Source organism: Apodemus sylvaticus, chromosome 8 (assembly GCF_947179515.1).
Source record: "Apodemus sylvaticus chromosome 8, mApoSyl1.1, whole genome shotgun sequence".
NCBI classification, from domain to species: Eukaryota; Metazoa; Chordata; class Mammalia; order Rodentia; family Muridae; genus Apodemus; species Apodemus sylvaticus.
In genome coordinates this window covers 19,930,099-19,944,518 of record NC_067479.1, presented here as the reverse complement: position 1 = coordinate 19,944,518, position 14,420 = coordinate 19,930,099, and positions in this window count along the sequence as shown.

The following is a 14,420-nucleotide window of genomic DNA, read 5'->3' as shown; positions in this document are numbered from 1 at the left end:
ATCAACTTCTTGGAACTCAGAATTGATGGCCAAACTAAGCACCTTGGAAGGATCCTCATATATTTTCCAAATATCTGAAGGGTAGCAAAGGCGAGGGGAAAACATTTCCAAACAACCAAAGCAACCAACAAAAAGTAACAAACAAACACTCAAAAAATAAAACCACCCCCTCCCCACTTTCCTTCAGAGCATCAGCGGAAAAGAGCTGCTTCCTCTGTGGCTGCTCCCAGGGTTCAGACTCTGGCAGCGCAAGCCCAAAGCAGATGCAGTCCTGTAGGAGACCCGACCCTGTCTTCTTCCTGCTTCTGTGTTTTTGAGGTTCTCACCACTTCAGAACTCCATTTCTCCATTCTGTACTTGTGATCCTCCGGCCTTTGGCTTTCCCCCAGGCCTTCCTCACATCCTCTCCTTCCTCCGTTTGGCAGCCGGTGGTGCATCTTCCTGCCGTGAATACCGCATTCCCTAGTTATTCAAGCTCAGTCATTAGCACCCCGTCCCCCTACAAAAATTATGAATGAAAAGCCTTGTTGTTCTTTACAAATAACTCGGGCTGCCTCAGTCAGTCAAATTCGAATGGAAGTGACTGCCAGGCAAAGGAGCGGGATGATGGACAGTCCTCACAGCAAGTCATCAATGCTCGCAGGAAGTTTTTAAAGCCACAATATAGGTAAGAGAGGCCTGGGCGTTGTGGCGGGAGAAACCCGCAGAAGGGGGCTGGGAACCCGGGGACTCTTTGTGTCTGTGTGGGTCTCAGAAAGGGAAACCTTCTTCGAAGTTCTGAGACAACAATGTCCAGAATCTGTTTGCCCTGGCGAGAACTTGAAACCGGTCCCCGGGAGATGCCCTCACCTTGCAGCCATTCTGGTGCGGACTGACACACACAGACAAAAGTGAAGGCACCAACCATTTACTGCGTTTTCAATGCTGAGCTGCGCAAGAGTGGGTTACAAACTCGGAGCTGCCCAGCTCCCCGCTGAGAAGTTGCTTTGTCCTGGGCCCCTCTTTCACAACAGGGGAAAAGGTAATTGGCAGCCCGATTGTTCAGCCGGGACCCCTGCTGTTTTAAAATCCTGGAAGGCCCCAGTCACACTTTGTCAAGAATAGCCCTCAGAGGCGACGAGTGAAGGAGGGCTGGCTGTTCAGGAAACACTTTGAGCCCTTGAAGTGGACAGGCCTCAGTGACTTCTGCGCTCTGCCCGCCGCAAGCCGCTCATTCAAAAATAACCTTAAAGTAATAAATCAAACTTGCTTCCTGAACTATACAAGGAACAGCTGCTTATTTTTCCTCACTTTTTTTCCAAAGCAGGAGAGACAGGAGAGAGAGAGAGAGAGAGAGAGAGAGAGAGAGAGAGAGAGAGAGAGAGAGAGAGAGAGAGAGAGAGAGAGAGAGATTATTATTTTTTTTAACTACAGGAAACCAAGCATGTCAAAATTTGGCAAAGCAGTTTGGATGATTTACCAGCTAAACACTTCTCTTTATAATGCTAGACGTGCATCGGCCTTCTTTTCTTCTTATTCAAACGTTTATTTTTGCAATCCGTTTGTTGCAGCAAATGGCCCTTATTCCGGTTTGCCCTGTTTTTGAAAGGAAGATGACTTTAGAGAATTGGGGGAAGGTGGGGGGGGGGGGGCAGTTTCTAAACTACTGGCCCATTGACTCAGTTGATTTTACAGGTGCTGGTTCTTTTCATTTGTTTTTTCTGAGAGCCCCGAATTTTGGAGCTCTGATGAGACAGTAATTTTTCTTCAGTTTCTTGATTTAGGAACTCCATGCTAGAGAATTTGCCTCCATAGACTTGATCTGATCTCTTTAGAAAGAAGAATTTGCAACTTTTCAGTCTCTTTGGGGGTCTTTGTGTGTTTATCTTCCTCCTTGAATATATTTACTCTCCAGATAAGATTGGCCAGCCTCTGATTTCTTTGCCAATGATTAAATGTCTGTAGGGACACAGGATATAAAAAAAAAAATTTCTTATATGATGATTATTGTGTTTCTTTGTTTTATAATAGCTAATATTGAGAAAAGGATCCATTTTTTAATGAAAAATATAATAGAAGTTATTCTAATTTAAAAAAATATGACAAGATATTTTCTAATAAATCATGGAAGTCCTTCCTGAAATTAGGGTTTTCATATCTTGTGTACAATAAGAGTTAAGAAAGAAACATTGGGGGCTGGTGAGATGGCTCAAAGAACATTGACTGCTCTTTCCGAGGTCCTGAGTTCAAATCCCAGCAACCACATGGTGGCTCACAACCATCCATAATGAGATCTGATGCCCTCTTCTGGTGTGTCTGAAGACAGCTACAGTGTACTTACATATAACAATAAATAAATCTAAAAAAAAAAGAAACATATTTTAGTGCCTCTGATTTTTGCGCACTATATATATTTCAATCAATTTAAACATAAGCAGTTAATCTTAAAATTAATTCTAAGGTTATTAAAATCCCATTGTACAACAGTGAGATCCGCAGTGGGCGTGGTTTCCAAAAGGATAGTTCTTCCCTCCAAGGCCGTGTTCACACTGAACCTGTCTGGATACAACTTTTTGAGGATCAAATGTGACCTGTAGCTAGGTGGACTTCCTTGAGAACTGTGTTCACGTGTTGGAAATAACTGAATTGACTGAACTTACTACTGTGTCAGAAAGGATTCCTTGAACGCTTGGACGTTCATAAACATAGTTTATAAATAAGGATTATAAATTATCTGTGAATTAACACATGGAATACTTTGAAATGTTGAGGGCTCAGTGGTCTAGATGACTCACTCACTTCACCCCCATTGAGTCCCAGCCTCCTCTTGCTAACAGATGCTTAGAAATGGACTGGGTCGGTGAATTTCACAGCGGCTGGTACCCTCGGGTAGCCGGCAGCTCCTCGTCTGCATCTCGGCGGCGGACCCTGGGCGGGTAGGGGTGAGCGAGGCAGGAAGGAGCTCTGCGCAGCCTCGCCTGCTGGCCCCCTCCTCCGCTGCCACTCTCACAGCTTGGCCCAGAATGCACTTCCTGTGCTGTCAGTCTTACTCAGCATCTCACTAAGCACTCTTTGTCACTCAGCCTGAGACAGAAAGGGGCGAGATAACAAATCTAGACTGCTTCTGTTGACTTTGTGGATAACCTAAAGGGCTCTCCGGAGTAAAACAACAACAACAACAACAACAACAACAAAAAACCCAAAAAGAACCCCCCAAAAACAAACAACAACAACAACAACAAAAAAAACAAAACAAAAAAACCAAAAAAACAAAAACAAACCCAAAAACCAAAAAAACAAAAAACTTCGACATGGGCAACAGCCTTTCCCGGGACATTGAGCCAGGCTTTGGACATCCTGTTCCTTGGTTTGTATGTTTGTATCAATGAGGAATGAGGATCAAAGTTCTGTGTCTTCTTTATTACAAAGTGCAGTAGCTAGAATGTTTTCCTTAACATTGAAAGGCCGAAGCAAAGAAGACATAATGAATGTAAGTAACCACCACAAGAGACAGACGGTCTTTTCTGTTCTCAGGAGATGGGAAGGAAACCACAGCTCACTAATTACATTCTTTACCTCCAAAAAATAGTATGTTGTAGTCTCGTAAATAAGGCCTTTCCTTCTGATATCCTTCCAGTTTCCCCTATTATTATTACTATTGCTGTTGCTGTTATTGATGTTATTTGCTCCTGTCATCACCCCTTCCTGCGGTATTTCCTTCTTCTATGTGGGAGACCTGAACACTGATATAGGGTCAAGGTTCGGAGTAACGAGCCACAGTCGAGAACGCTTCTCGTAGGTACCGGGACACATGAGGAGCTCAACTGAGTGACAGAACGGCATAGAACGTCACGGTCAGGGTGTGTTGGCTTCAGCAAACTCACTGGGCTCAGAAATGAATCCACAGAGGCAGCGCTGGCAAGCTGAGTGTCTTTATAGCCCAGGAGTCACATTTATACGGAACTCTTTGCAAAGGGATTGGACAGGATGGAATCCATGGAAAAATTCAAAGATTCTTCCTATTTTTTTATTTTATTTTAATTTTTGATTCTTCTTATTGTGCAGGAGAAAGTGTCATATCTATATCTGTAGCCTTTGCCGTCCTTTGATTAAATAATGAAAGTATGCTCAGTGTACCTGGGAGGGAAACACTATCATTCTGTTGCATTAGGATTTATAAAATATTCCGAAATTCCTAGAATATATTTTAATTTCACGTAACAACAACAATAACAGCAACAAAACTCTTTAAGCAGTCGAGTTTATTGCTGCTATCTTGTGTTATGAAGACATTAGCCATATCAATTGTGACTCAAAAATCAGTTTGCATCGTCTTCCTCATCACATCTCAGGAAGGGCCTGCACGCCCGGTCCGCATTCATCACGCATGCGCACTGTTTCCACGTGGACGGCAGCACCTGCACATCAGGGCTGTGCTCTTGGCCTCTGCACGTGAAGTACTTACTGCGTGTCCTTACTTTGTGCCTATTTTATTTTTCCTACCAAACGCAGTATTCCATATTGGATAGGAAACACTCAGAGACGACCTACAGAGGACATATATTCACATTACTCATACTTTGTTTTTAAAAATAATTTATAAGGCACATACATACCAGTCTGTTTACAATATGGATCAGAATAGAAGATAGATTATTAACTAATCATCCTCCCCACCACACCCCTGGCTTATTTCACTTTTATACCAGATATGCATTACTCTCTTAACTAAAACATTAATAAAGAAAACGTTTCAACACTTGTTCAATAAAAGCAACTTTGAGACAATTTACCAGTGGCAAATAATATTTGTAATTTATGATTTTTGTCAGTCATGGTAAAGGATCTGAAAATCCAGGAAAAAAGGCTTTTTCTTTTAAGGCACTTGTTCAAACCCACAGTGGTTGTGCTCCCTCTGCTGGCTCTGCTGGAATGGTTTGGGAGGATGTAATAATAGAAAAGGAAATTCTGATTTTTGTTTGTGTTTTACGTATTGTTTTGACCCAGAAGTTTCTCCTGCCAGAAGTGTTACGGTAGTTGGTGACATTTCTCCTAATGTTCAGTACTGATGCTGAGGTAGGCCTAGACTGTTGTAATGTTTTAAGTGAATTTTCTTTCTTATATTAAGTAGAATTTAAAATGTACCAATTATTTTTCTTCCATATTTTCCTCTTTTTGGGTACACTATATAGCCCATATTGGTCTCGGCCTCCTAAGTTTTTGGATTACAGGAATGTATCCCCATGCCCAGTTCAAAAATATAACAATTTTATTTTATTAAAATTTATTTTTTGTTAAACATAATCTTGTATAACTAATTTTTAATAATTAGGTGTTTTCATAATTCATCCCAGTGTGTGTTACTGAATGTATGTATGTGTGTGTATGTGTGTGTGCATGTGTGTATCTGTGTGTATGTGTGCATGTGTGAGTGTGTATGGTGTATATGTGTAGGCATGTGTGTGGTGTATGTGTATGTGTGTATGTGTACATGTGTGAGTCTGTGTGTATGTATGATGTATGTGTATAGGTACATGTACTCTATAGCTCAGGTGTGATTGGCGACTGTTTGTGAGAATAGAGCTTACTCTTCCACTATGGGTTCCAGTGAATCTCAGGATCCTGTTTTCAGGTGATCAGGCTTGGAGGCAAGCACCCTTAGCTTCTGTACGGTCTCACTGGTTCTGTAACTGAGTCTAATGGTTAATCCTGCTACCTGTCCACTAAATAACCAGACGGCTGGTGGGGAGGACAGTGACATTGGGCTATTGCATTAAGAAAACACACTGGTTAATAATGTTAATCTATATGTTCCTGTACTATAGGTATTTGGAATTGCTCAGGTAATATAACTTTTCATGATCTAGAAATTAGAACTAAAGGTTCTCAGAATTCAATGAATTACCCATTTTATTCAGGATTGTTGACGTGACGATCCGGAGATGCTGTCATTTGACAAATGCTTGCTTGCATTTAATCACCAAAGTCTTTGTTGTGTTCAGTTATAACATTTTACGCCCTGTCCTAGGAAGTATTTGACGTGAGGCTTCTCTGTACTGAATTCAGCTCCTTCTATCTGCCTTTGCTTTCAGGTGAACATCAGCCAAGTAGCAGATAATAAATGAGCGGTGCCCTAAGGGTGTGTGCATTCAGCAGGGAAGTTGAGAGGAGGTTGAGAGGCTCTATGGGGGGAGGATAGAAACAGTAGTTCCTTACCTGAGAACACCCTCCTCCTAAACACTCACCTTTGTGAGGGAATGCTGTAACAAGTACTGATGTAGACAAGTTACCATCTGAGTTCATTTTCAGACCCCGCACATCACCAAGGAGAAGGTGTGGGTCAGAGACAACTAACCAGGGAGAAGCAATTTCAAAAGAAGCGATTAACTGTAGCTGCTAGAGTTCTGGCATGGCATGGTAAGGCTCTGGAATGACTGAACCCAGTGGAGGACATTAGGGAAGGAGCGCTGGACTGAGCAGAAACAGATTCTTGGGTTCTAGTGCTGAGGAAAAGGACCACCATGCAGTGGAGTCAAGGCAAAGGTGGAATGCGATCGCTACGGCTGGGTGATGACGCTGGGTGATGACGCTAGGTGATGACGCTGGGTGATGACGTCAGGAGTCAAGCTGGGGAAGCTGGGATGTGAGTTGTCATGGCCGAGACTGATTTGACACTGACCACACTCTATTGCTGAATTCTTTCATCTCTCATCATGGAAAATATTTACACACATGAGTGAAGTTAGAGCCTAGAGGTCTTACAGATAACTGCACCAAAACGGCGATGTTAGAAAAATCATTACACAGAGATATGCCATACCCCTTGCTTCTTAAACCATGTTGTATGGGCTGGTGTGTAATGAACCTGCTCACAAAGTAATTCTGCATTAGAGATTGGAGAGTGAAGAGATGACATGGCCTCACTTTCAAACAGTTTTTATGTGCGCTATCATCGCCGTAAAACTGCTTCTAATTATTTGTTTTCAATTCTGTCTCTTCAGATGGTGTGTTTTAAGATTCTTAAATATAGGATTTTTTCAGGTTTTTTAATGATTTATTATTATTATTATTTATTTATTTATTTTGCACTTTCTGTCTAGATTCTAAATGACAGATCTGGAAGAGGAGTCTATTTTGCGATTGTTTTTTATAGAGCTGTTGGTAATCCACTAGATTGAACATAAGGATGGGCGGCAGGGGAAGCAACCCTTGATTTTGTGTACTTGTTTCTGTATAATACAGTTTCTTGGTAGGGAGGACCTAAAACTTTCAGGAAACCATGAGGTCATCTTGTTGCCTGTTTTTAAGTTGATTCTTAGGTGCGGTCAAATCATGGCTTAAAGGGTGATTGCTGACAGACTGACTGACCTTTGATCCCTGGACCCCATACACTGGAAGGAGAGAACTGACTCCTGTACATGGCCTGATCTTCATGTTCATGCCCTGGCAATCTCATATACCCACACATGAAATCAATGAATAAATGAATAAATGAATGAATGAATGAATGAATGAATATAAAAATAAGGAAAGAGAATTTCATGGAAATCTTGCTTTCTTAAGGTAGGTTCTTGGTGAATCAGTTTCTTTCATTTTTAAAGCCTAACTGTATGTGTTTTATTTATTTATGTTTTGCCTGTGTGTTTGTCACTTTTACATGACTGTTCACCCAGGACAGGCAGGAAAAGGGCATCAAATCCCCCTGGAACTGGCATTATAGCCACTTGTAAATTGCATGTGGGGACTAGAACCCGGGTCCTCTGGAAGATCAATCAGCTAGTGGTCTTAACCACTGATCCATCTCTCCAGCCCCACATGAGTCAGTTTCTTTACAAATGAATTATTTATGAATGTTTTGGTTTTACATAAAGCAAATTTAATCTTTAAAATTTTGTTTATCAGGGTTTTTTTTTTTTTTCCCTAACAACGCCTTTAAAATATTTTGTTTTCTTTCGAGAGACTGGACTTTTTTTTTTCTAGTCAGCCTAGAACTCCTCTGTGGACTAAGCTGAACTTGGCTTTGGGGCTATTTTCTTGTCCTGACCTCTCCAAATGCCGAGATTACAAGCAAGCACCATCACATTTAGATTTTTTTTTTTTTAATTTTTATCCTGTTGAGAAAGAATACTGTGAGGTTTCCAGCCATGACCTCACTAAATAGCTGGTGCTGTCCTTGAACTTCTGATTCTCCTACCTCTACCTCCCAAAGGCTGGGATTATAGGCATGTGCCACGGTGCCCACTGTAGTTTATGCCTTTAGATGGATGCATGTCTCCTTCAGTCATATCACACACACACACACACACACACACACACACACACACATACTGAGAGGGACACTGATCTAAATAGGGCTGGGAACCACGTGTGGTCTAGTGTATTTTATTTCAGTGCCCTTTAATTAAAAATACATTTTAGTTTGATTTATATTAAGAATTAAAAAAAATGAGAGTTAGATATCTACTTCCCTTTTCTCCGTTCTCTTTTCAAATCCTCCAGTTGAACACAGTACATGGTGCTCTGCCTTAAAGCACAGGGTTTAACTGACCACTGGTCAGAAGTGCTTGGACGGGCTGGAGAGAGGACTCTGTGCTGAAGAGCACTGACTGCTCGTGAAGAGAACCTGGGTTTGGGTCCCAGCACACACATGGCGGCTCACAACTCTCTGTAACTCCAGTTCCAGGGCACCCAACACCCTCTTTTGACCTTCAAGGATACTAGATGAATGCAGTGCACATATTTACCTAGAAACAAAACGTTCATATACATAAAATAAAAAGAAATAAGTGTTTTAAAAGTTTTTGGGATAAAATTGCATGTATACCAAACTCAGTAGTAGCTGGCCATTAGCACCTAAACAATAGAACGGTACACTATTACATGACTTATACATTGATCTGAGTGTTAGAAATAATCCAGAGATGTTTTATAATATATAAGAGGAAATCCATATACTGGCTTGTGCCTGTAATTCCAGCACTAAGGAGACTGAGGCAGGAAAATGGAAAGTTTAAGACCAACCTGAGTTATATCACAAGACCTCCAACTCAAAGAGACACCCACATACCCACACCCACATACATACCCACACCCACCCACCCACCCACACACACACACACAAAAAAAACATGTCACTGGTTGTATGCAAACATGATATTTCCACAAACAACTTAAATATCTTTAGATTAGGCAACACTCTTTGCTTATTCACTTGAAGCAAATTCTCTCCTTGGAATTCAAATTTTCTCAGTTAGGTGGAAGCCAGCCAGCTCCTGTCTGTAACTCTTTAGGAGATGGGTTAATAGGTGCTGTTCTTCATACATGGGTGTTGGGATCCAATCTCTGATTCAGGGCTGTGTAGCAAATGGTTCCGATGCTGAACTATCTCTGTAGCCCAAAGAAATGTATTTTAGGACCATAGCAGATTAACTCATCTCACCTTTAATTTCTAGTTTTAGACATTACATGGTTTAGGTATATTTTTTCGTAATCTTTCCTCTGTTGCATGAGGGGAAATGAGAAAGACACTTGCAAATGCGTCTTATCTAAGGTTGTTTTGTTTTGAGAATTCCAGTCACAGTGTTTATTGGATAATAAATCCCCAGTGAACTCTCTCTTCCTCTCTTGCCTGTTTAGATTTTTGTAGGGAAGAAATATGAACCTGGTTTGCTCTTGGGATTTCCTTTACTGACTCCCCAAATGTGTCTGGTTGCACTTTCCAGGGGATGGAGTATCTGGGGTAATCCAGAGGAAGTGGGAAGGTGAGACTGCTCTTCAGGCCCTGGCTGCCCTTCAACTCCCCTGAAGGGAAAGGTCCCACATGGCTTCTCACAAGATAGAGCTGCATTGCCTGGAGGCTGGGCCAGGGGCCAACAAAGGGAAAGGAAGAGTCTAGCCAGCTACCTAGATAGGACTTTCTGCCTGGAGGACCCCCACAGTATCTTGGATGTTGAGTAAGAGAGAAGGGTGAGGTCTAGTCTTACATTTCAGAAAAGTAGGATGCTAATAATTTGTGACAAAGGCTTGATTTCCTTTAAAGCAGATATCCGTGTGTTTTAAGATCGACCAGCAAAGGGATATTGAGCTGTTCCTTCCTTCTGAGTGTGGGAAAGTGCTGGCGTTCCTGGAAGAAGCTGAGTCACCTTCCCAAGAAGGACAAGTTCGTTTGCTCTCTTGGCATTGTCATTTTGTGACAGAGAAATGGTGTACAGAGCCATATTGGGGCAGTCTTGCACTTGGTCAGAGTTTGACTTTGGTCAAGGTTAACTTCTCCCAGAATGCCAGGATCCTGCTCCACCTAGGGTGGAGTGCACGTAGTAAAGGTCAAGCTCATTGTTCCTCCGTGTATAGGGATTCCTGAATTAAACAGGTGACCCACCCAGCTGCCGGAGCAGTCAAGATGAAGACCTCCAAGAGAAGCTAGACAACTTCCACCGGAACTCAGCCTGGAGTCTGGGGGGAGGGTTTGCCCAAACTGTTAAAAGGTCCGGCGCCATTAAAGTTTACGGCTTTGATCAGTGAACATTGACTTAGCCGTACGGTCTTTTCGCCGCTCTTCCCTATGACCCCAAAATTCTCTCAACAGGTAACCCAGTTTACATGTAGCTGCTGGCGGCTACATAGTGGCGCCTGAACGTGGGAAGACCTGGCACGAGAGAATTTCTTGAGGTAGCCCTATCCAGCGAAGCTTCGCAGAAAAAGGTGAAAATTAATGGTGTCCGCACGGTAAGCAACATAGAGGGCAAAACTAGCGCTAGTGAATTCGTGTCTATGGTTGTGAGTGCAGGAATGGATACAGTTTTTCAAGCATACTGCGTGGACCCAGCGCAGGACTGCTTGGGTTGATAAGATAGGGAAATATGGGGAAGGAATTTGGTAGGCATTTGCCCAAAGCTCGTAAGAGCTGATTTCGGCGAAAAGAAAGGGGTTTTTAAAAATAGGCATATGTCCACAGCTTCTAAGAGCTGTTTAAAGAGGAAAATGGATGCAATTGCTTAACAAGCACGCTTAACTTTCTGTGTATCTTTCCGTGTTTGTCCCGGTGCACCGACTGTCTATGTGTATGTTTATGTCCTCTCTGTGTCTTTGTGTGAATGACTGTTTCATGTTAAAAAGAAAAAATTGGTAAAGATTACATCTGCTGGTAACCTTTTGAGCTAGCCACAGTTTGTGTGGGGATTGATTCAAAGCCACGCTGCAGCAGCGTAGCTCACTCACCCAAGACAGAAACATGGCTGGGGAAAAAGCCGCTCTTAAAGCCCAGAAACCTCGAGATTTGGGAAGACTTTGGTTTGGCTTGTGAAATTCATGTAGTCGCTTTATACTTGTTTTTAATTGGTTTTAATGATTTAAGGCTTTACATTTCTTGACTAAAGAGTTATAAATTAATTGGTTATTATGTAAAAGGTATAGTGTTATTAAGAAAAGGTTAGTTTAAAACTGGTAATTCAGTGTTAGAGCCATCTTAACTAACTACACGTGGCCTAACGCCACTCATGCTTTGTTCTTGTTTATAATTGGATTTAAAGGTATATTTTGCATGTCTTGACTATAGAGTATTGGCTTAAGTCACTGCACATGATTTAAAAGGTATAATGTTATTAACAAAAGTCAGGTTAAGGCTGGTAGTTTAGGGTAGTCGCCATTTTGAACACGTGGCATGATGGTTAAGGCTGGTAGTTTAGGGTAGTCGCCATTTTGAACACGTGGCATGACAATTAAGGCTGGTAGTTTAGGGTAGTCGCCATTTTGAACACCACATGGCATGACGCAATCCAGGAAATACAGGCCTTTAAGACGCTCCTAAATTGGCATGGTGTTTTGTGTGAATCTTGGCCTGGAGATTGGATTTTAAGATTTAAAATAATGTCTCTTTAATAAGTTACACTGGCAGACAAACCTTGTGCTGTAAAAATGTGTTTGCCATTGATTTTAAAGAAAATAGATTGTTTAAAATTGGGATTTGCTTCCAAAATTGCAATTGTGCTCTAATATTGCAAGAAAACATTGAGTTACAATAAAAATCAGTGTGTCATTGGCTGCAGTTTTCAGTTTGCAGGCTCGTAATTGTTAACATTTTGTAATTAAGATAATTTTAAGAGTGATACTGCTGTCTCCAAAATTAAAAAGGAGATCTCAGTGAAAATGTATTTGATATCAAGCAGGTTCCTTTGACCATGGAATTACTGGTTTCTTTTGTTTAATCCTCAACTTCCTTGTAGGTTTGGTTCTGGTCTTAGATAAAAGGCTCAGATTAGAAGATATTTACATTTGAGGAATCTCATACAAAGTCCTTGCCAAGGACTCAAGGTGGATCCTAGGGCAGATAAAAAAATTTACATTTGAGTTAATGCAAAGCTTAGAGCTGCCTCAGGGGAAGCTAGTGAGGAAGTTTTGAGAAATTGTTTCCGCCTTACAGGCCCCACCTAGGGAGTGTTTGGCTTTAAAAAAAAAAAAAAAAAAAAAAAAAAAAAGGTTTTTGACTTATCCAGGTGTGGGTTAAAATACAGTTCAAATCTATGAAAGGTCAAGGAGGCTATAAAAGCATTAACATTTGGCCTGTCTACTCCCTATAAAATTATTGTAAATTTAAAGGGTTGGTTTTTTGCTTTACATTCTGATAATTATAAAAGCATTTGCTTCTAATTTTAAAGAAACAACAAAACAATGTCATTAAAAAGTTTTGCCTCAAGGAATGGCTAACAGCCTTACATCCTGTGAGAAAAAATGTTTGTCTCTCTTTCAATACAGAAGTTAAGATCTTAAAAATTTCAGTGTATAATGTTCATAGAATGTTTGTTACAGGCCCTTGCTCCTATAGACTTTTAGAATTTTTAGGTAAATGGCTTTCAAAGGTTGTTAAGATATATTAATTGGCTTTATCTTATATTTACCTCATTTTTAAGCTTGCCACAGAAGGTCTTAAACCTCTGTTTTCAAGGTAGGAAACGTTTGTTCCTTGCTTCAAGCAACAATCAAATTTATTATTAATGGTTGGTCTATTACATGGCAAGCATTTTTAGGCAAAATTAATAATTGTTATCCAAAAGATAATTTGTACTATCAGATCACATGTTTATTCCTTTAAGTTTCTCCCTGCTTCAACACAGATACCTGAATTGGGTGCTATAGCAGCTATTTTTAAGATGTTAAAGGTCAAGCTTTTAATAATAGTAGATATACATAGCTCATGGTTTATAATTGCTTAAAATTGGTCCATTTTTAATACTGCTAATTCTTAATTTCTACAGTTTATACAAATGTGATTCAAATTTCTAAGAACAAAGGATATGTTCTCTAAATGACTGTCCTTTAGGTATTTGAAATAATTTTATATTTTGTGCACATCAAATTATAAAGATTTGTTCTTGATGTCCTCAATTTCTACCTCTACCACGTAATGGTGTTAATCCTAGAGGACTTAGTTATTACAGATAAATGATATTCATATTTCTAATTTAAAGGATTAAAAAAATATGTACATGTGACTAATGATTCATTTTTAGGCTGTCTAGTTGCAACTGCTCTAACAGAAAAAGCAACTATATTTTATATAATTACATAGTTATTGCCTATGTTATGGGTTATACTTTGTGTTCCAACTTAAATTAATAAAACAATATCTTCTTGGAAGAAAGAAGAGAGGGGAAATTGTGTCCCTGTGCATATAATTTAAATTATGCTTACATGTTTTTAAGAAAATTTTAAAATTTTAAAATTGGATGCCAAGAAACTCCTTGCTAAATGTATATGACATCTTGTAATTAGGCATATTGATGTCTAGGTGAAATGAAGGAATTCACTTACTAACATATGCCATGATCCTGATTTAATATTGGGGGAGAAGGCATGTCCTCTGTTTTTTCCACAGAATGCTGCAGAAGATATGCTGACTGTGCTTGCTGAATGCCCAGACCATGGTAACATAAGAGCTATATTGGGTATATGTTCTTGACTTACCTCAATTGTTAAATGTCCCAGGTTAGATAAATTGCCTAGCTTCAAGCTTTTAGACTTTGTGGGACAGAACATGGAGACTGTTATGCTAGCTTAGGAAAAATTAATTAGAAGAGTTAAAATGACTCTTCTCCTTATTGTGTTCAGCTGACTTAACCATAGACTAGTCTAGAAATAATCCCAATATTGAAGATTCCAATTTTGAAGATGGCTAACAATCTTCAGCCAGCTGTGTTAATTTAACATATAGTCTCCACTTTTCCTGAGAAGTAACAGCTTAATTCTTGATTCACAAGGCTACCTCTCCCACCTCAGAGGCCAAGCCTTGGGTCCTTAAAGTTGTTAATTTACAACTGAATTGGATACTTCTGGGACAAGTTAATCCTATTCCACCTTTAACTCTTGACCTTGTCTGTTAAGCAGACTGGCTGTCTCCACCCAGGCTCACCTGGATGGAGAGATTACATGTCTGTTAAAGACACTTG